This window comes from Hesperophylax consimilis, chromosome 9, assembly GCF_061612785.1.
Source record: "Hesperophylax consimilis isolate HC1 chromosome 9, BYU_Hcon_1.0, whole genome shotgun sequence".
In the NCBI taxonomy this organism is placed as follows: Eukaryota; Metazoa; Arthropoda; class Insecta; order Trichoptera; family Limnephilidae; genus Hesperophylax; species Hesperophylax consimilis.
Window position 1 is genome coordinate 38,904,129 of NC_142844.1, and position 22,774 is coordinate 38,926,902.

Here is a 22,774-nt window from a genome sequence, read left to right on the forward strand (position 1 = left end):
GACAGTTTGACGTGTTATTTGTTATAATTTACCCACCTCACTCATTTTTAGCTTCGCTGCGCAACCAGATTTGAAGGTGGTTCAATCGTTTACGAACATTCCGATCCTGGATGAAAATCGATAATGTACTGCGCCGCAAACCGTTACGTTATTTTAGCGAACTTTATTTTTTTGCGCAGGGTCTGGTTATTTCAATGTGCGCTCTCCAGCGTTAAACGTAGTCCTATTTCGTAGATTATTCAAAGCATTCTCGAGCCCTCTTGGTGCCAAAAATATGGCACCAAAAATATTTGCTTACAGCTCGTCGAAATGATACCCGGATTTCATGTTAGGGTAATTCTATCAATTTGGATGTCTATAGTTTACACTCTTTGCCACTTTGCTTATTTCAATCATGGACCTAAAAAGCTTCATGATTTCAATATAGCATAACAAATAAGTATCGTGCTTCTGAGCAACGAAGTGCAAGTACATGAAGGTGATTTCTCTAGAGGTCATTTTAGCGATGCGATAATGTGCAACGTGTTTAATAATAATATAGCATTCCGACATGCGAGGGAGATGAAGCAATAATTATTACACACTCACACTTACTTAATAAAGTGCAAAATTATAGTATTTATGTAAGTACCTAACCTACACATTTTCATTATTATTATTATTATTTTATTTGCTCAATAATAAAATATGCGCTAGTGTTGTGGATTAGTATTTATAGCGTAAAGTTTACGATCTATTATAATATGTATCTAATCTGGGGAATTATCTACGCTATCTCTTGGTTTGAATTAGGTACCTACATTAAAAAATGCAGAAATTACACATAAGAAAATTTTTAAATCCCGGAATTATCGTTTTACACGGATCTTTTTTGCGAGATTTCTATATAAGATCAAGTACGTATCTTTTTACACTAAACAATATGATAATTAGCGGAAGCGCGGTTCACGAGGACTATTTTTTTAATGGCTTTGGAGTGTTCTAGCTAGTGTGATGTTGAAGTTATTGGGGAATGTTTACATTACATGGTACATCAATAGTAAAATACGCTTAACATATAAAATAGAAATGTATTTTTTTTTTAAATTTAGAAGTCAAATCTTTGTAACTAAGTTTAAATAATAAATTGGAGATAAAATCGTAAAATTCATAATATTTAATAATTTTGATTTCTGAGAAACACCTTCGAAATCCAATAACGTGAACTTTTGGCCCATTTGATAAACTCCTAGCACAATTTGTCACACAACACAACATATTATTTAAGAGTTAATCAAAGATTTCCGTGGGATTTCTTTATAACTTTTGCTTTATTGCCTTATCAGGTTTTCACAGCTCGAACCTTTATTCTGTCATTGTAGGTAATGCCTGTAAGCACCAAGTAGGTATTCTGGTACCTACTGTATTATTTTTACACTATACTTTCGGGATAAATGAATAGAGAATTGGGTATAAGTAGGTACCTAATTCAGGCAAAAAAACCCGTGCATAAACTTAAAACTAGGGAATTATTTGGTTTTGCTGTTCCACGACAATCACGACTGCTTACTGTTTTGCTTCATCTAGCCACATGTTAACAGTTAGCCGGGTATTGTTTTGATTTTCTATCATACGTAACCAGAGATGTGCAAAATGGGTACCCAAAACCATTTGAAATGCAAAATGGAAATGGGTCAAAACTTTTCAATTTGAAAATGCAAAATGCAAAATGGTTTTTAGAAAAGCATTTCAAATGCAAAATACCTATTTTCAAAATGCATTGAAAATGCAAAATGGTTTCTCAGGTCAAACAATTAAAATAATTATAGAATTTTTAAAAAATTTGGTCAATGGACATCAATGTTGAACAAACATATGATGGTAAATCCAAAAACACCACGACTACAGATTATGAAACCACAAAAAATTTGTGCGGGACTAATGTTGCCAACGTAAAAACATAGAAACTGCTATCTAACATTTAATATTACAGCGTCATGGCCCCATGTTCAGTATTTGAATCAGTATTTTTTGTAATGGTATCACTCGATTGCCAGGGCTTCTACCAGGGAGCAACTTGGCAAATGTAAATTATCTCTCATAGCGAGGTTGAGGACCGACTGATATTTGGGGCTTATGAAAAAAAGATGAATCGAGATAGTAGGAAGAATGTTGCAAATAAGCATTTAAAATGAAAAATGCATTGAGAAAAGCATTTAAAATGCAAAATGCAAAATGGTTTTTAGAAAAGCATTTAAAATGGAAAATACTCATTTTGCATTTCCATTTGAAATAGATTTATTTGAAATAAAGCACATCTCTGTACGTAACAAACATAAAATGAGACAAAAAAAAACTAAACAACCAGCAAGTTAACAGTTGGAAAATCATTTTCGTAAGGTCTCTCAAACTTCACAAAAAATATTTATTCACAACAAAACAACTGTCACCAACGGAAGGTAAAAGTTGCTTCGTAATATCGTAATACATCTGGTTATTATTATTATTTGGGTACCTAGTACCCACCCGCCTAATCGAAACTTATAAGCTGAAAATGCCCAATCACCAAACTTTTTATGTAGGGATGGGTAAGATGGAACTTACTCGCTGAATCTTCCCCTCGTATGGTGACAAACTGACTGAATTTCCTAATTAATAATATTAAGTAGGTACCTACATTTTACGGATGGCTGAAAATGCACTACGATTCCAAAACACAAGTCGATATTTTCGAGACAGATTTTCTTTACATAAACACCGCTTGCTGGTTCGTTTCATAACCACTACTGCCGCAACTAAAGAAATTCATCGATTTTCCTTTGCAAACACTTTTAGAGATTGATAGTTAATTATTGCCGGCCGCTTCAATTAATGCCCATCGTAAAAAGTTTGATCGATTTTCAAAGGTATTTCATGGCCTTCAGGATTATTGATTGATCATTTTAGACCCATGCCATATGTATGCCTTTGCCCTATGGGCGTCAACAAGGGGGAGGGGGCTAAATTCCGTCATCGGTTTCATTCGGGTGGCGGATGAGATATTTTATTGCCTCTGGAGGTAACAAGCAGGGCCGGCCCTGAGACAAACAGCGCCTGGTGCGACTACAATTTTGGGTTCCCTTATAAAAACCAGTAGACACCTAAATAGGTGATCAATAATATTCGGACGATTTGTATTTTTGTGTGGCGCCGTTTTTATGAAAAATTGTCTCAAGGACGATGTGTCAGGGCTGTTAGATGTCAGGTATTATTACCTTGGCAGTTCGGAGTCCGCAGCGGACTGCTCCAATTACACCCGCGTGGGCCGACCCTGGTAACAAGTATCTGGCAGATGATCTAAAAGATCACCTGACAATGCGACATCTTATCCGCTACCTTAATGAAACAAATTCCAGAATTTAGGTAAAGGTTCCATCTTTACAAATATATCACTCTGTCGACCTAATATTTGCGGTGAACCCGTGAATTCGCTGGATAAGTTAACGGTGTTAGTAAGGGAAAGGGCATTTTTTCGCTCGAATATCGCGTCTGCCACAGGGTTCTCCACAATTATATATTACTATGTCGGTAGAGCGATATGTTTGTAAAGAGGGAATTCATACCTAAATTTTGGCATCAGTTTCGTTCGAGTGGCCGATGAGATATTTTACTGCCTCTGGAGGAAACAAGTGCTCTGCGGATGATTTAAAGATCACCTGGCAAAGCGACATCTTATCCGTTACCTGAATAATACAAATTCCAGAAATTAGATAAAGGTTCCCTCTTTACGAATATATCATTCTGCCGGCCTAATATTCACGGTGAATCCGTGAATTCATTGGATAAGTTAAAGTGAGGAAAAATGCATTTTTTCGCTCGAATAATCGCGTGTGCCACATGGTTCTATGTCGGCAAAATGATATACAGTCAAACTTTGTTATAACTAGCACGAGAGGACCGAATAAATTTCGACATAAACTTCAATAAAATAAAAATGTCTAGAAATTGTTACATAGTTAATGCCCAAGAAATACAAAAAATATGAATCCGTCCCTAACGGGATGGGAAACTCTTGAATAATTCCCAAATATTTTTTCAGACACAATGACTCATTCATATATTCAGAAAATGATTTGCTCGGTATATTAGTGAATCGACCTCGTTATAACAGTCAACAATTATATGAATATAAGCCTGAACTAAAATATTGTTTTGTAATTGCTCATAATAGCCGTGAACTCGCTATTTCCGTAATAACCATGTTCGACTGTATTGATAAAGGGGAAACTCATACCTAAATTTTGAAATCGGTTTTATTCAATATTCAAGTGACAGGTGAGATTTATTATACTGCCTTGAAGGTTACCTTCAAGGTCGTCTGCCAGGTGCTTCGTGCTTCTCCCCATACAAATGTTGGCAGAATGCATTTTCATAACTAATTAGTTGTCAACTTTTGCCATTAATTATAGTAAAGTGGCGTCGCATAATATTTTCGTCCCAAAAATAACACCGGAAGTCGTCCTTTTTCCAGGATTCCTCTCGAGTAGAAATTTGGCAGAACGCGTTTTTTTAAACTTTTGAAGTGAAACTTCTTCACGCGCGTTATGCAATTTCGAGGACCGGAGTAAAACCAACTCATGACCGTCATCAAAAACCGTGATCATTTCGCTATAGGAGCCTAGCCAATATTATATACCTACTTTCGGTCGTTCTCCAAACTCAGCTTCGCGGTCTAGAGGCAAAGCGCCCGATTGTCGTCGTGAAGAACCGAGGTTCGATCCCCGCTATATCTAATTATTTTTTCTTTTTGTGATTTTTTCAATAATAATTTTTTTTAAAGTGATAAAATGCTCTCGTGCTGCGACTTTTAGATATTTTGACTATATGATATTTTGGTCGAATACGTAATAACCGCGGTCTAGAGGCAGAGCGTTCGACACTCGTTATGCAGGACCCGAGTTCGAATCCCATATTTTTATAACTTTTAATTTTTTTTATCACATGCTACTTATAAATATGTCAATAGACAGAAAAAAAGAGAGAATGAAATGAAAAGGGAGAGAGAAGAATACTAAAAGTTTCACTTCCGTCGTGCGTAGGCTTGCCACACACTGTATTTTTTTATTTATGTTACTTTATTAATCTTATTTGGGGTTAGTGGCTGGCACTCACGTGATTGAAGTGGCCTATCGGGTATAATTTTTCCAGTCATCGCTTGGACACACATTGCACGGCCAAGGAACGATTTTTATTTTATTTTTTAACATTAACTTCACATGGGAGGCCCGTGAGTGGTTAATTTAAGGGAGGCCCCGATGGGAAATAAATTTTTTAAGGCAGAGTATATCATCTTTGGGGATGCTATGAAAATGGTACATATTGAGTTCACATGACTCGGAAAACAATATATCAAATTTTTCATAGGGCCCCAACATCGGAGTTACAAGTTAAAATTATACAAATAAGAACACTGAAGGACACAGAACTCGGAAAGAAATATTTCACATTTTTATGTAAGCGGAAAATGTTGCTTGTACAATGGTGGTGACTAGCAGTGGTTTGAACTCACAACGCCTGAGTGAGAATCCGATGCATTTGTTTACTCTGGTTAGCTGATTTTGTTTACTTTTTTCTATTAATAAAACTTTTGTATATAACATAATAATTATGTTTTACAATGGTGTATTGTGTATATTACGATTTACACTGTTCTTCCATTAAAAGCATTCGCTTCTTTTAAAGGTTTCTCTTTTAAACAATAGGTACCATAATATTTCCGTTTAAGAAAAAATATTTATATTTTTATCTAAATATTGTTGGAAAACTGACTCTCCGAAAAATAAAAATCCAAAGCATTTATTGGTTTGCACTTTGATCTAGAATTTTTTTTAACCTTCAGCGCCTTTTCTGTGTGCTTGTGAAAGAAATGATAATTTATATTCCATTCCCTTTACCCACTCCACATATCTACCCCAATTGGGGATACTAAGGAACGAATTGTGATAAAAATTGTAAATAAAAAAATGGATTAAAGAACAAAAAAGACAATTTTTCCAAAATTCTATAACATAAGAGAATAAAACATATACACGCAACACAAAAAAATGTATAAGGCAAGCGGCACGCACAAGCACATAGATCATTGTAAGTGCCGATTTCCATTCTCTTCTAATGTTTTTATTTTGGTGTGAGAATTGGATTTTGATTTCTAATCTTTATTTTTGGTGTAAATTTATCTTTATTTTAATGTTGTTTTTTGTTTAAATGTATAAATTCGTATATTTTAAAATGGGGTCCTCAGCACGGGTGAACAACCCAGTGAGGCCAACGTTGCTGAATTGAAATGTGAAGTACTGTAGAGTAATGTATCAATAAATAAATAAATTACCACTAGCTCCAGGCAGCCGGGACTTTGTAAGATATTCACATTAAAAAAAGTATTCAAGTAGGTAGGTTGATAATTTCAGTTTCTCTTTTCAAAGGAGGGTGGAATAAGGTTAAGAGGTATGTACAAAATCAAAGACAATCTTGTTATCATATTATATTTATTTAAAATATTATTTGGGATGATTTTTATGAAGATGTCGCAGCAGTCCATTTCTCCTAGTGTAGGTTTCCTGGCAGAACCGGCACTTGTGCTGGCGGAGCTTCTGGTGCACGGAGGCCAGATGGTCCTTCAGCAGTGATTTGTAGCCGTACTGCTTCCCGCATTCCTCACACTGGGAATAAAAACATTAACCTATGAAACACCAGCGCATCCTTGAACATACATTTAAAAAATCATTTCTCTGAATATAACTAGACCGGAAACTACTATGGTAGATAGTATACCTTTTTTATAGATATATAAACACTTTATTTGGTAACACGGTACAATTTACAAAAATATCATTTTGCAAATAACAAGTATTATGATGAAAATAGAATCAGATGGTGCGCGGCGAAAATTTTGCCGCGGCGTACCAAGGGTTAAATTAGCAATAGTAGGATCTATAATGGACAGATTAAAATTGTCTTATGACCGCAAACGTCAAATGGGAATGCTGTGTTTTCTGCAGAAATTTCAAAGAAAAAATTTTGAATTACTAAATATGTACCTACTCGATTCTTTCCACACCGGTCCACAGTTCGGGAGACAAATGAAACTAGTTGACAACATTTGATGAATTTGAAACATTTGACATTTTCCACATAAGAAGAAGTAATTTTTACTCATTCTGCTAGCCAACTTCTGCATAATATCCGCTCTTCTACAGATTTTCAAATTTTGGTATATCTTGAAGAACCGGGATAAATTGTTCTTCCGTTCTTAGAAAAGATGTCAGCACAGTATCCCCAATGGAGATTTTGATTGGAGTGGAGTTATGAGGATGATTTCAAGTTAATTTGTTATTTTTGAAATATATTAAGGTGAAGTTACCAACCAACCAGAGATGTGCAAAATGGGTACCCAAAACCATTTGAAATGCAAAATGGAAATGGGTCAAAACTTTTCCATTTGAAAATGCAAAATGCAAAATGGTTTTTAGAAAAGCATTTAAAATGCAAAATGCAAAATACCTATTTTCAAAATGCATTGAAAATGCAAAATGGTTTCTCAGGTCAAACAATCAAATTAATTATAGAATTTTTAAACAATTTCGTAATTTAATAATGGACATCAATGTAGAAAAAACATATTACATGATGGTAAATCCAAAAACACCACGACTACGGATTATGAAACCACAAAAAATTTGCGCGGGACTAATGTTGCCAACGTAAAAACATAGAAACTGCCATCTAACATTTAATATTACAGCGTCATGGCCCCATGTTCAGTATTTGAATCAGAATTTTTATAACAATTATTTTATAAGCAATAATTATTAGCCTGAAACACTCATCCACATTGAAAAATCTCCTGATAAAAGATACATGACGCCAACGGGACTTGAACCCGTGTCCTTTCGATTTCCGGTCGACAGCTCTGACCACTGAGCTATGGCGGCTTATCTCTTGTCCGCGAAATAATTTAATATATACTAGTGTTTCATTCAACAATTACTGCTTGTTACATTTTTTCACCTGAAACAACCAATTTTATTTATTGTTTTGGTGTTTAATTCGTAGAACTCCATTTAATTTTTTTTTCATTTGATACTATAATTATTAAGTTCTGCAAGTATATTTTGGTTTTTGTTATTGTTACAGCTGTTTCGCTTTCAAGGCCAGTTTCAAGTAAAGTCCACGACAGTTTGAATTGAATTTCTACGAATTAAACACAAAAACAATAAATAAATAAAAATATTTATACAATTTCTTCGTTTACATTATTTAGCATTTAAATCACCTTCGTTGCAATGATTTTAAAACCCACAAATCATCATATTCTTTTGAAAATTTAAAAAATTCTGTGTCTTCTTCTTTAGCCTTTTTGCCGAAGGGTAATTTAATATTCTGTATTCTGTAAAAAAAAAAAAAAAGTATTCTGTATTATCAAAGTTTCAAAATTCTTTCAGTGAGAACAATTCTGTGGTACAAAATTATATTAAAGCACAAAATAACCCCTTATATATAGACAGGCTAGAACACAATCATAATACTCGTTTTCATTTTAATAAAGGACTTATTGTACCTAAGCATACAAAAAAATATGGTTATAACTATATGATTCTCAGTTATTTTAATATGTTACCTGCTGAAATTAATTTGTATTAGCTTACAATGACATATTATTCTAAAGACTTTTAAAATTGTTATTTATATTTTACATAATTTTCTTTTGCTATATTTCTGTAAAAAATATATTTTTTGTTTTATACATATAATTGTTAAAATGTAACTGTTAACTCACTATAATAAGATTTATAATGTAAAGAACCCGTTAGACAAACTACTAAAAAGCAGTTAATCGGGACTTTTTTGCCTTATATTTGTAAAGTTTGTAAAATATAATAATAAGAAATAAAAATGTTTGATGAAGTAGGTATTTAGGTTTCAATCCCATTCGGAAAGAAAGACAAAACATAAGGTTTAAACTATCTAGTCATCTTAAGTACGTCATAAAAATAATAAGAGGTTTCACCTAGAATGTTATTCAGCAATGGTTGAAGAAAACTAATGAAACTTCGCTAGAAATATTTTTAAATTGTTTTCAATACTATGTAGAATCTCGATGGCCAGGAATTATCTTTGCCTCCTACAGTAAATAACACGCCAATGCGAATTAGGATACTGCGAAAATAATGTTAATACATTTTTTTTATTTTTTATTGTTGATACATTATTTTACAATATTTCATATTTTAATTCAGTAATGTTGGCCTCACTGGGTTGTTTACCCGTGCCGAGGCCCCCATTTTATAATATAAGAATTTATACATTTAAAAAAAAAGAAAAACAACATTAAAATAAAGATAAATTTAAACTTTAAATAAAGATTAAAAATTAAAATATAATTATCACACTAAAAGAAAAATATGAAAAGAGAATGTAAATCGGCATTTATAATGATTTATGTGTTTGTGCGTGTTGCGTGTTTTATATATTTTTTTGTGTTGCGTGTATATGTTTTATTCTTTTATGTTATAGAATTTTGGTAATATTGTCTTTTTGTTCTTTAATCCATTTTTTTATTTTGTGTTTGAATTTATTTTTATTTTCCTCAATTTTTGTTTAAAGTGGAAGACTGTTGAATGCTTTTTTTTTTTTTTTTTGTATTAGGCAATTCACCCTAAAGAGAGTGCTTTGTGCCGATTGGGTTAAGATATATGGTTAAACTGATGTGAATTATCTATAAGGGGACTGGACATATCATATATTAAAGTCATTCAAATCTATAAACTTATAAAGAATAGAATATACGCGAGAGTTGTTGAGAGACAGCAAATATGGAATACTAAGGGGAGACTGGTGGGTGATTTTAATAAGCAATCGATACATGCCTTTGAAAGAAGAATGGTTTTTACAATTGAAGAAGACATGGTCAAGAGTCTCATCCTCCACACCACACTGGCATAATGAACTTTCGAGCACCCGAATTTTAAACAAATGAGTTGCAATAGAGCAGTGGCCAATTCTCATTCTCGAGATACAGGAAATAAATCTTTTGGACTTTTTTTTGCCGTGGAACCAGGGTTTACTTGGAATATGATTTTGTATTCCAGCATAGAAAGATCCAGTTTGAGTTTTCGTGATTGTCCAATTTTCTTCCCAGGAACGAGACATGTTGGATTTAAGAATAGAGAAGACGTCAGAGACAGGAATTTTAAAATCTAAAGGAATAGAACCAGATACAGTTCCAAGTTTAGCGAGAGAATCAGCTTTCTCGTTACCCTCAATTCCTAGATGGCCAGGCACCCAAACCAGTATTGTCTCAAACATAGATTCGTTTAAAGAATCGAGGATTTTTTTAATATTACAAATAACATAGTCTTCTGGACATCGAACGATATTAGAGGAAATTTTTAATACTGCACTTAGAGAGTCAGTACACACTAAGGCTCGACGAATATTGAGGAGTTGGATTTGAATTAAAGCTTGTTCAATTGCGAAGCATTCTGCAGTAAATATGGAAATTTCTTTAGGCAATTTATAAGACAGATTAACATTGAATTCAGGAATATATACCGATGCGCCACATTCTTTGTGGTCGGATTTGGAACCATCTGTGTATATGAGGGAAAATCCAGGAAACTTTGAAAATATAAAGTTTTTAAAATGTTCTTCAACATTTTGAAAGTTATTAGCTGATGATAAAATGTTCGTCCGGAAGTCAGAAATTATTACGTTTGGGATAAAATTAATAGCATTAAACGGGGTACTGTAAATAGGAAGGATTGGATCATCTTGTAGATTTTGAAGGTAAGAAGACAGATATTTAAATGATAGAAAACTTTTTAATAAGAGAGGGAATCGATCTCTATCTATTACCCTCCTTCTGCTATTTAAATTACTTAACAAACGATCGAGACTCTGTTCCAATGGGTGACGCGATAAAGATAACGCTTTGAAGATATATCTATCCGCGAGGTATTGTCTTCTCAAAAACAAGGGAGGATCTACACATTCTATCTGAAGAGCATTAATTGGAGAAGATTTCATTGCCCCAATAATCATTCTAAGCCCTTTTGATTGGATTCTTTCAAGTTTTTTATCCAGATATTTAGGAAGTGGGTCGAAAAGAAATGTGCCATAATCCAAGTGACTTCGAACGAGGGAATTATACATTAGTTTAAGAGTAGTAGGATGGGATCCCCACCATACTCTGGAAACAGCTCGCATCATATTAAGCCCCTTTTCACACTTAGCAGAAACGTTCTGAATATGCGGGAGCCAGGAAAGCTTATGGTCCAAAAGCAGGCCAAGAAATTTTATTTGCTTAACGATTTGAAGGGGGAAATTATCAAAAGAGACTGTAAAGTTAGGCAGTTTTCTTTTGCGAGTAAAAGCCACTACCTTGGTTTTAGAGGTAGCTAAATTCATTCCATTTGTCAACATCCAAACTTTAATATTATGTAAAGCCAAATTTAATTCCTTCGCAGCATGCGATAAATTTTTGTGAAATAAATATATGAGAAAATCGTCCGCAAAATAAAGTCGCTTAATAGACGAAGGGATTACAATGTCTAAATCACTCATATAAATATTAAATAATAATGGACTGATTACAGACCCCTGGGGTAGCCCTTTCCAAAGTTTGCGCTTCAATATGTTTGAGGAAGAGTGGATAATAATGGTTCTGTCTGTTAGCAAGTTGATAATAAATTGAACTAATTTTATGGGGATTTTTATTTTAATTAATTTTTCCTTCAAAACATCAATTAATACATCGTCGTAAGCTGAAGAAAGATCTAGAAATGTGGCCAATGTACAAGAGTTAAGGGATTGAGAAATACGGATATCTGTTGTTAACAAACTTAAATTATCCATAGTAGATTTCTTTTTACGAAAGCCGTATTGATTAGGAGGGATAATACTGTGATTTTCAACAAACCATTCTAATCTGTTCTTTATCAAATGTTCCACTACTTTAATTAAACACGACGAAAGAGCAATAGGACGATAGGATGAAACTTCGGACGGATTTTTCCCTGGTTTTAAAACCGGGAGGATTTTTTGAACTTTCCAGACATCCGGAATAAATCCTGTTTCAAACATGTTATTAATTAAGGATAAGAAATATTCAACCGACATGTCGGAGAATACTTTAAAGAAGCTATATAATATTCCATCAGGACCCGGAGAAGAGTCAGAAAGAGATTTGATTACTCGTTTTAGTTCACTAACTAAGAAAGGAGAGTCTAGCCAGTTAGAGTGAGATGGATATGAAATAAAAGAGGGCATTTCTTCACATCTGGCAACTGAAGGAGGGGCAATCTTATCAGCAAAACCCATAATAATTTCCTCCGGAATATGTTTGGTACGCTCCGGAGCATATGACGAACCGAATTTTTTTAAATTAGTCCAAACAGATGACTGGGGAGTTTCAGGAGACAAGTTTTCACAAAATTTTCGCCATCCAGACCGCTTTTTATTTTTCAAAATACGTTTAGTTTCCGATTGGACGCGTTTCACTGATAAGAAATTTTCAAAAGACATGCATTTGCGGTAAATGGAAACTGCTTCTTTTCTAGAGTTAACAGCACGAGTGCATTCTTCGTCCCACCACGGAGTCGAATGTTTAGTTTTAATGTTAACTTTACGCTTTGGAATGGATTTTTCTGCTGCTTTTATAACTATACTAGGAAATAATTCACATTGTGTTCTGATGTTCCCAAGAGAAGATTTTACAGAGTGAACAAGAGAGTCTAATACAGAAGAAAAAAATCTCCAGTTCGCATCTTTCGTTTTAAATTTAAAATTATTGTTAATTGTAAAGGAATGCGAGGTGGTTAGATAGTGAAAGAGGATTATAATAGGGAAATGATCACTGGAAAGGGGGTCTTTAAGTATGTTCCAAGAACATTTACGTATCACCGAAGATGAACAGAGAGATAAATCAACAACACTTTTCCTTTGTTGAGGGGGGGTGAATCGGGTTGGAGATCCGTCGTTTAAAATACATAAATTATGGGAATCAATAAAATCTAAAAGATTACGGCCAGAACGATTCGTTAATTCACTACCCCAAGAGGTAGAATGAGCGTTAAAGTCGCCCAGTAACATATACGGGGGACGGATCTGAGACATAAATGATGACCATTCGTTTTCATCAAAAATAGTGGAGGGAGGGACATATATTGATAGTATTGTAATATCACATACAACAGCTGCTACTATCTGAAAATTGTTGGAGAGAGTATGAAACATGATTGGTTTGAAAGGGATAGAGTCATGGATGATTAAGGCAGCGCCACCTTTACCATCCAGTCTATCATGTCTAAGACAATTATATCCAGAAATCTTAAATAGATACGAGGGTTTAAACCACGTTTCAGAAATAGCGGCAACTGAAATTTCATGTTCATCGAGTAATTTTACAAGTTCAAATTTATTACAGATTAGACTTCTGATATTCCACTGAAGAATTCTGTTCAGTTTCTGAGACATTAGGAAGACAGGATAATAATGATTTAATGCAATCGGCAGCGTTGGACGGTATATTATTGTTGTTTGAAAGAATAGAAATTAAGAGGGTAATTAAAGTCTGAATGAAAGCAGAATTTTCATTCACCACTTTCCCTAAATTAGTGGAAGATTGGGAACTATTTAAAGCACTCCCATTGAGTGTCTGAGATTTATAATTCCCATTTGGGTTAAACAAAATATCATTATGTTGATTTTTATCAATAGAAGCAATAAATTTTGGTTTTGGTTTTTGTGGTATAAAAATTGTTTCCCTGTGAGAAGATGATGGAGGAGATTTAGAGTAAGATAGATTGCTAGGAATTGAGGTAGATGTTACCTCTGCAAACGATTTTATTGCAGGTGGGAATAATTTTGATGCCTGGAAATATGAAATGTTATCTGAAGCCATTGATTGTTTAATATTCCTTTGTCTGGTCAATTCTGGACAGGCCACACTAACCGCTGTATGATTTCCCTTGCAGTTAATGCAACGTGGATCATTCGATGATTTTTGGCAAAGATCAAAGGGGTGGTCTTCTCCGCAATGAAAACAACGTGGAGGGGAACGACATATGGGTTTTGAGTGTCCGAAACGGCAGCAGTTAAAACACTGGATCGTCGGGAATTTATATACTTCCACAGGGAGTGCGTTGTAATAAATAAATACCCGAGATGGCAAAGTTTGGCCTTCAAAAGTAATAACAACCGATTGTGAGGGTTTCCATGTAGTGGTTCCATTAGATGTATCTTTGTAATTTAATCTACGTGCTTTTAAAACCTTGGGGGTCACTTGAGAATCATTAAGTGCATCAACAATTTCAGATTCTGAGAGATCGGTTGGTATACCTCTCACTCGGCCCATTCTAGTAAGGTTGTAAGTTGGAATATAAGATTTAAATTTGTGGTGTGAAAGCGTATCTATTTTTTGGACAAATTCATTTGCAAAGTTTGCGGATTTAAATTCTAGGGATAACTTATAGCGGCCTTCCGGCTTAATAGATCCGTTAACTATGCCAAGGTTACTGTTTTTTGAACTAAAAATGAATTTCCCGAAATCCAGAGGATGAATGATTTTTCCTTGTTCAGTACTTTGGACATTGACAATGAATGGAGCCGAGGAAGATGGGGAATAACTTAGATCAGTATTTTTAGATTCTGATAATATGGTATCCTTACGACTTTCCTTAGGGTTTGAGGTTTCATCGGATTGCGAAGGTTTAATTTTGGGTGGTACATTAAGACAGAGCGATGGTCTTCGTTTTCTGGAAGGGAGTATTATAGAAACATCCGATTCATACTCATCTCCAATATTAAATATGGACTCGGGGTCAGGAGGGCGATTTTCATCTTCCTCCATATTTATAATTAATTAATTAACAAAAAAAAAAAATAATACAGTCTATTTGATTGACTGTACACACTAATTTATCAAAACCTAAATATAACAAACAAATAATAGAAAACAAAAATGTAACAATAATTTCTTATCTGTACGAAGTCCGCGACAGCAGGTAGGCAATTCGTCAAACACAGAGCACGACTATCCACTACCGTAGTTCGATGACTAATCGTTGAATGCTTTAATAGCGTGGTATTTATGGTGTCTTTGTCCAAAGGTAGTGTTTACCGTCGGAGTTTTTATGTTTTCTTTGTACGCTTGTCTGACCGGTCTATTAGTGATATTTTGTGTTTGTTGGGGTTTGTTTTTTTGGTCGAAAATGTAGTTTAGTAGTGTTTTAACATATAATTGGCGTATATCAAGTACGTCACAGCTTTTAAATATTTGGTCTGTGTCGGTTATTTTGTGTTTTTTGAGTATTACCTTTAATATCGTTTTCTGTGCGATTTTTATTTTAGTGATAGCTGCGTTTGTTGCTCCTCCCCAAGCAATTATTCCATATTCTATTATTTATTGGCATAGTGCAAAATATATTGTTTTCAATTGTTTTATTTTATATATGTTTCTTATATTTAGGAAAATGTGTATTGTTCTGAGGAGCCTATTTGTGATTTGTTTGATGTGATGTGTCCATCTAAGATTATGGTCAATTACGATTCCTAGATACTTTATTTGTTCTGTTTTTTCTAGAGGGGGGCAATAGCAGATGTTGGTGTTTATGCATTCGTGTATTTTGATGGTGTTTGTATTGTTTTTTGGCTGTCCTGTGTTAGTTATGCTGTACGTTGTGAATTTTGTTTTCGATATGTTTAGTGTAAGTGTATTTGAGTCCAACCATTTTTTCACTTGCGTGATTCCTAGATTCGCTGTGTTATATACCTTATTCCAATCCTTAGATTTAAATAGTAAAACTGTGTCGTCTGCGTAACTAATTATTTCTCCGTCTATTTCCATGTTGCAAAGTTCATTTATGTAAATTGTGAAAAGAACGGGCCCTAGTATGCTTCCTTGTGGAACTCCGTGTGTAATCGGCAGTGGTTTGCTAGTATAGTTATTAATTTTGACTTGCTTTGTTCTGTCGCTCATGTAACTTTTCAATAGTTCAAGTTCTTTGTCTTTGATACCCATATTTTCTAATTTTTTAAAAAGTGTTTTGTGGCAGATTGAATCAAAGGCTTTAGCCAAATCTAGATATATCGCTATGAATATAAAATATATATAATATAAAAATATCCTTTCTTTTTAAATCAAGAAACAAGATGCCTATCTCACAGAATGTCATCTTTAACTTGGATAACACTAAATACTTTGTTTAGAATTGAACCCTTATCATTTATCTCCGTTCTCTCTTCAATTTCGAATAATGCCTACATTTTTGTGCAAATCTTAAATTAGGCATTTGTCATCAAAATATTGTTATAATTATTAAAGCTTGCGAAATCATTTTCATCGTGAGGTTTTATTATTTGTTTTGTTATTAATTGTCAGAGATGTGCTTTATTTCAAATAAATCCATTTCAAATGGAAATGCAAAATAGGTATTTTCCATTTTGCATTTTAAATGCTTTTCTAAAAACCATTTTGCATTTTGCATTTTAAATGCTTTTCTCAATGCATTTTCCATTTTAAATGCTTTTTTGCAACATTCTTCCTACTATCTCCACTCATATTTTTTTCATAAACCCCAAATATCAGTCGTTCCTCAGCCTCGCTCTGAGAGATAATTTACATTTGTCAAGTTGCTCCCTGGTAGGAGCCCTGGCAATTGAGTGATACCATTACAAAAAATACTAATTATTATTTTTTTAGTAAACTAATGTTTAAGACAAGATTTTTTATGCATAGCACAAAGGGTAACAATTATTTTATAAGCAATAATTATTAGCCTGAAACACTCATCCACATTGAAAAATCTCCTGATAAAAGATACATGACGCCAACGGGACTTGAACCCGTGTCCTTTCGATTTCCGGTCGACAGCTCTGACCACTGAGCTATGGCGGCTTATCTCTTGTCCGCGAAATAATTCAATATATACTAGTGTTTCATTCAACAATTACTGCTTGTTACATTTTTTCACCTGAAACAACCAATTTTATTTATTGTTTTGGTGTTTAATTCGTAGAACTCCATTTAATTTTTTTTTCATTTGAGTTTGTTAGTGACAGTTATGATAGTGACAGTTTGATAATGGCCTCAAAAGCCGAAACAGCTGTCACATTAAAAACTGTAAAAATAACAGAAATACTTGCAGAACTTAATAATTATTATAACATTATTAAATTTGATTTATTTTAAATTTATTTAAAAAAAAAAAAAATGATCAACCACACTTTATTTTGGTTTGGCTTTATTATAGTTGGCGTCATGTATCTTTTATCAGGAGATTTTTCAATGTGGATGAGTGTTTCAGGCTAATAATTATTGCTTATAAAATAATTGTTACCCTTTGTGCTATGCATAAAAAATCTTGTCTTAAACATTAGTTTACTAAAAAAATAATAATTAGTATTTTTTGTAATGGTATCACTCAATTGCCAGGGCTCCTACCAGGGAGCAACTTGACAAATGTAAATTATCTCTCAGAGCGAGGCTGAGGAACGACTGATATTTGGGGTTTATGAAAAAAATATGAGTGGAGATAGTAGGAAGAATGTTGCAAAAAAGCATTTAAAATGGAAAATGCATTGAGAAAAGCATTTAAAATGCAAAATGCAAAATGGTTTTTAGAAAAGCATTTAAAATGCAAAATGGAAAATACCTATTTTGCATTTTGCATTTCCATTTGAAATGGATTTATTTGAAATAAAGCACATCTCTGCAACCAACCTTATAGTCCTTAACTTTGCTATGGGTCCTGAGATGGCGATTTAGGTTGCTAATGTTTACAGCAGCGTAATCACAAGTCTCACACACATACGGCCGCTCGCCAGAGTGTATTCTTGCATGCATAGTCCAGTCAAGTTAAACATGAAAAGGGGGCTGTGCTTGCAAAAGGTCCAGTCATTCTGAATTTTTTATATGTTGTTAGGACCTAAACCAGTATTAAAAAAAAAATTTTGCAACTTCGAAAGTGCTGTGCGAGCGGCGGTGGACCTAAAAAACCATGAAATTTTCGGATTTTTTTCAGTTTTTGCTCAATATCTCAGTAAAGGAAGGGTCTGACCGGTGTAGTTGGTATGCCTACTTTTAAAGTAGACTAAATTTGCTTTAATTTGAGACCAAAGCAAGCTATATAAAGCCATTGGTTTTCAAGATACAGTTCTTCGAAAATAGGCAATTTTTTCCAAAAAGTGAAATTTTTTCGAAATGGTCACTTATTTTGTAAAATAATTTCTAAACTACGCATCCCACGTCAAATATTGTGTGCAATAAAGTTGTTTTAAATTTAATAAGCTTTCATTTGAGACTACATTGATAGCTGTAGACTAAACAGTTCTCTCAAAAATGGCAGAAAACCAAAAACAGTCATAAGTGGATTTTGGGTGAAATGCAAATAAACTGTTCTCACGTCTTTTTGTTGTTTGTTTTTGGGGTGTTATGCCGTGTTGCGCTAACTCCTTCTTTAGCCGACGTTTCGGACAGCGTTGCAGTGTCCATCATCAGGGCAGATCCGGTAGATCCGAAGATGTGTAGCGCAACACGGCATAACACCCCAAATACAAACAACAATAATGCTTTTGGCCGTGAAAATCTAAAAACTTACCTGTTCTCACGTCTTTTTATGGTTTTATTTATCAAACAGTTAACACATTTTTGATGAAAAAAAGAAAAGATATTACATCTATCGGGAATTACGTCATCTTCAAACATTGTTTTATATACCTACATACTAAAATGCTTGTACAAACATCATGGTACCTACTATAAGGACAAATTACATGTACACAAAAAATAAAACTAATATAAATCATGTAGGTATTGTGTCTTGGTTGCCAAATCATGTCTTTCTTTTTATCTTAGCTGGGAGAGGCGCCCAGTTTGTAGTCGGGTCATCTTCATCGTCCGAGCATTTCAGCTCCACATCCGGGACGTTGATGCAAAATTTGCCACCGCATGACTGACAGAGGACTGAGCAGTGGAGCCCAGCCTTTCTATACGAGCAGCTCCCAGAGTATCCTTTCATGCATTTACATGAAATTTGAGGATGGGGGTGAGTCCTTGAGAAGACAGCTTCCACCCCCATTCAGTGGGATTCAAGTTGACTCCCCGCCATTTTTGCACTTGGAGGTAGTACCTTGCTGCATGGTGGCCTGCAGCATCTTCCGTCGGTGGCAAACGGGCGAGGTTTATGTTTGTTGAAGTGACAAACGTCTTATACATCAGGAAATCCAAAGTATCCCTCGCGATGTCACCCCCATATAGAACCACGAAGCACTTGATGCCTGCTTCACTCACGGCTTGTGGGGTAGAGTCTGGCCGAAGGAAGACCTCCACTTGCTCAGCAAGTGGTTCACTCTTGCTCAGAAGTGTGCTGATTTTGGTCTTTCCTTGGCCAAACGGTGCTGAGGTGGTATCGCACCCGGCCAAGGCGTTTTTTATTGTTTTCATTGCCCAATACATGCTATTGAGCAATTTGAATTACTGTGGATTCATCTAACGTCAATTCGTAGCTGGAATGAGCTGCGTAGCGCCGGAGTCGTTCCGCTGTTCTGGTGTTTTTTTTGGTAGCATCTTCGGGGTAGCCGTCAAAAACGATGGAGACGTTCTTCCCAAAGTGGTTTCGGACGTAGGTGGTATAACGCGCCAAAAGTGCTCAAACCGTGCTCTTCCGCTGCCACACGACTTTGTGCAAGAGGTAGCCACCATCCAAAATGACGTGAGTGCTGGCATCTATCGGCGTGTGGCTGGAAAGAGGAGTGAAGGCAGAGTACAAAGTAGATTTTGTGCCCTTGCGCATCCCTTGTTCATTGAACAGAGACATCGGGAACGGGGCCAACTCATACTTGAAGTCACCCTGTAAATCCTGTTCAGATTTCTTTGCAATACACACTCGCTGAAAAATTGTAAGCGGATCCACAGCCACTCTTCTGTTTTTGTCCGGCAGTTTAACGGTTGAGGTGATCGATGCCAGCGTGGTAACTTTATTTTTCCGTTTTATTACTACCTTGTCGTACATTTTCCCCACAATTTTCATCACTCCTTCCGTTCCAACTCTCTGGGCTGTGTGGCAATTAATTTCAGGACCTGCCAGTAAACCACTACTGATAGAAATTAAACTGTCAGTTTTGGGAAATGGAGGGTGGAGAGCAAACCAGTTTTTTAGTTTTTCCACATCACTATTATCTCGGATGATTCGAGAAGGTCTCATGTCTACATGCTGCTCTCCAGTAGGACATGATAAGCTGCAAAAACTTTTCAGTTCTTCACAAATGTTCAACATAAACACCATTCCTGTTGTCCACCTTGCCAGAACACTTTCGGAGATTCCTCTTCCTTGGGTCAACCCATTGTAGGTTTTCATGGATCGCATCAGCTTCTGCTCAATATTTAGGTCTGACCACAACCCAGACCAAAACTTGACAGACCGGCGAATGGTGAAGGATCCTTTTGTGAACATGTCGTATTCACTTTTATCCATCCGATCTTGTAGAGCCATCATATCCTGAAGGTAGAGGTGCGCGCTCTTAGCATACAAAAAATGTCCAGCTGCGTGGAAAAAAGGGAGCATCTTGTGGACAGTGTACAAATGAAGGTTCCAATCACCAGCACGCTCTGCCTGGATGAATAGTTTTATCAAAGTGGTCATACGAAAGTTGGACCATTCGCTTCAATTTTCTCCAAGCCACTTTTAAATTTTGCCTTTAGTATTTTTTTTTTTTTTTATAGTCGGAGGCGGTTTACTTACGTTCCCCGCGAGCACTTAGGCCATAGGCCCATTGTACTATCTCCCATTTTACCTCATTCCCTTGCCAGTAACCCGGTCCCTTTTATGAAGTTCACCAGGGCTGTCATTGGATATGTGGCGATGTCTTCTGGTTCCACACTGTGTCTTCCCAGGTATCTGAGCCTTATTCCCAGCAGAGCGGGGCATTGGCACCATAGGTGAATTGGAGTCTCTTCCTCCTCTTCACATTTCCTACAGATGTTGGTGTTTTCCACTCCCAACAGTTGCATGTGTCTCCTGAGATGGCAGTGTCCCGTTAATAGTCCTACCAGTTCCCTCAGTGAGTTTCTGTCCATATCGAGTAGTTGCCTGGTTCGGTTAGGGTCCGGTCCGTTTATGAGTACTTTAGATTGCCTCATTCCGGGTGCCTTCTTCCATTCCTTCCAGTGTTGGGATTTGACCCACCTCTTGATATGTAGTTTGGTGTGGCAAGCTGCTACTCCTACGGCCGGTTCAGATCCCACAAGTGGTGCTTTCGCCCCTTTCCTTGCTAGTTCGTCAGCCCGCTCGTTGCCCTCAATACCTTTATGTCCTGGTACCCAGAGCAGGGTTACTTTATTGATGGTCGCCAGTTCTATTAGGATAGTCCTGCATTCCATCACCAGTCTGGAGTCGCATCGGTTACTTTCCAGTGCCATTAAGGCCGCCTGGCTATCAGAACATATGTTTATGTTCTTATTTCTGTACCCGATACTCATATTCTCCTGTGCGCAGACTAAGATGGCTTTCATCTCAGCTTGAAACACAGTGCAGTGCATTCCTAGAGGTATACTGAGTTCCCTCTTAGATCCCTGTAGACAGACCCCGGCCCCTGTTCCTTCCTCCATCTTGGACCCGTCTGTGAACCAGATTAGTTCCTGTTTGGAGTTTGGACCTGGGACCGTGTCCCATTCCTCCCTTGTGGGGTACGTCACTTTAAACAGCTGTCCGAAGAAGTATTCGGCTTGTTTGCCGTCCTGCTTCATCCCAGCCGTCGGACTAATTGCCCTCAGTCTTATTCCTATCTCCGTGTGACTGTTTCTGGGCAACTCTCCTCTCCATTGGCCATTGCAATGTAACCTGTAGGCTGCCGCCATCGCCGCCCCCTCTATTTCTATGTTTAGTGGGGGTAGGTTCAGCAGCACTCCCATGGCTAGTATTGGAGTGGTTCTCATGGCTCCTGTGATGCTTCTGCATGCAAGTCCCTGTATGTGATTGAGTGTGACCATCACTGTTTTCAGTGTTGTTCTCCTCCACCAGACCAGGGCTGCGTGCATGATCCTTGGTTTTACAACGGCTGTGTAAAGCCATTGCATCATTTTAGGTTTGAGACCCCACGTTCTGCCGCAGATTCGCCTAGTTGCCCACATCAGAGCACAGGCCTTTCTGCCTACAGTTTCCACCTGGTTTTTCCAGCTCAGTTTGGCATCTATGATGACTCCGAGGTACTTAACCGTGTCAGAGGGTTCTAATTCCTTTCCATAGAAGGTTGGATTGCTCCATCCTTCTAGTTTCCTTTTACGCGTAAAGATTACTAGTTCTGTCTTGTCTGGGTTGACTGACAGTCCTGTTTCTTCACACCATTCTTCCACTGTTGCCAGTGTTGACTGTATAAGGCCTCGGGTTGTGTCTGCATCCCAACACCTTACTATGGTTGCAATGTCATCCGCATACCCTTGCGTATATAGGCCCCTGTTGTTGAGTTTCCGGATGAGGTTGTCCACCACCAGGCTCCACAGCAAGGGTGATAAGACCCCTCCCTGTGGACACCCTCGTGTCACCAGCACTTTGATGCTTACCTCACCCCTTGTCACCGTAAGTATCCGGCCTGAGAGCATGTTCCTCAGCCACCTTCTGGTGGTTTTGTCGAGTCCATGTCTTTCTGCCGCTTCATCAATGGATTTAATAGTGGTGCAGTTAAATGCTCCCTCTATATCCAGGAATAGCCCTACCGCCAGTTCCCCAGTCGCTTGTGCCTGCTCCAGTTTGTACACCAACCT

At 36.3% G+C, this 22,774-nt stretch overlaps 1 protein-coding gene across 1 annotated transcript in view; it reads right to left on the reverse strand.

Moving 5' to 3' along the window:
• Nucleotides 1-6,510: 6,510 nt before the first annotated feature.
• LOC149421331 (uncharacterized) overlaps nt 6,511-22,774 on the reverse strand; it is a 39,947-nt gene continuing 23,683 nt past the window's right edge. The window contains exon 6 of the transcript XR_016302642.1: nt 6,511-6,677. The gene's annotated coding sequence lies outside the window, so the exon portion shown is untranslated. The remainder of the gene's footprint in view (nt 6,678-22,774) is intronic.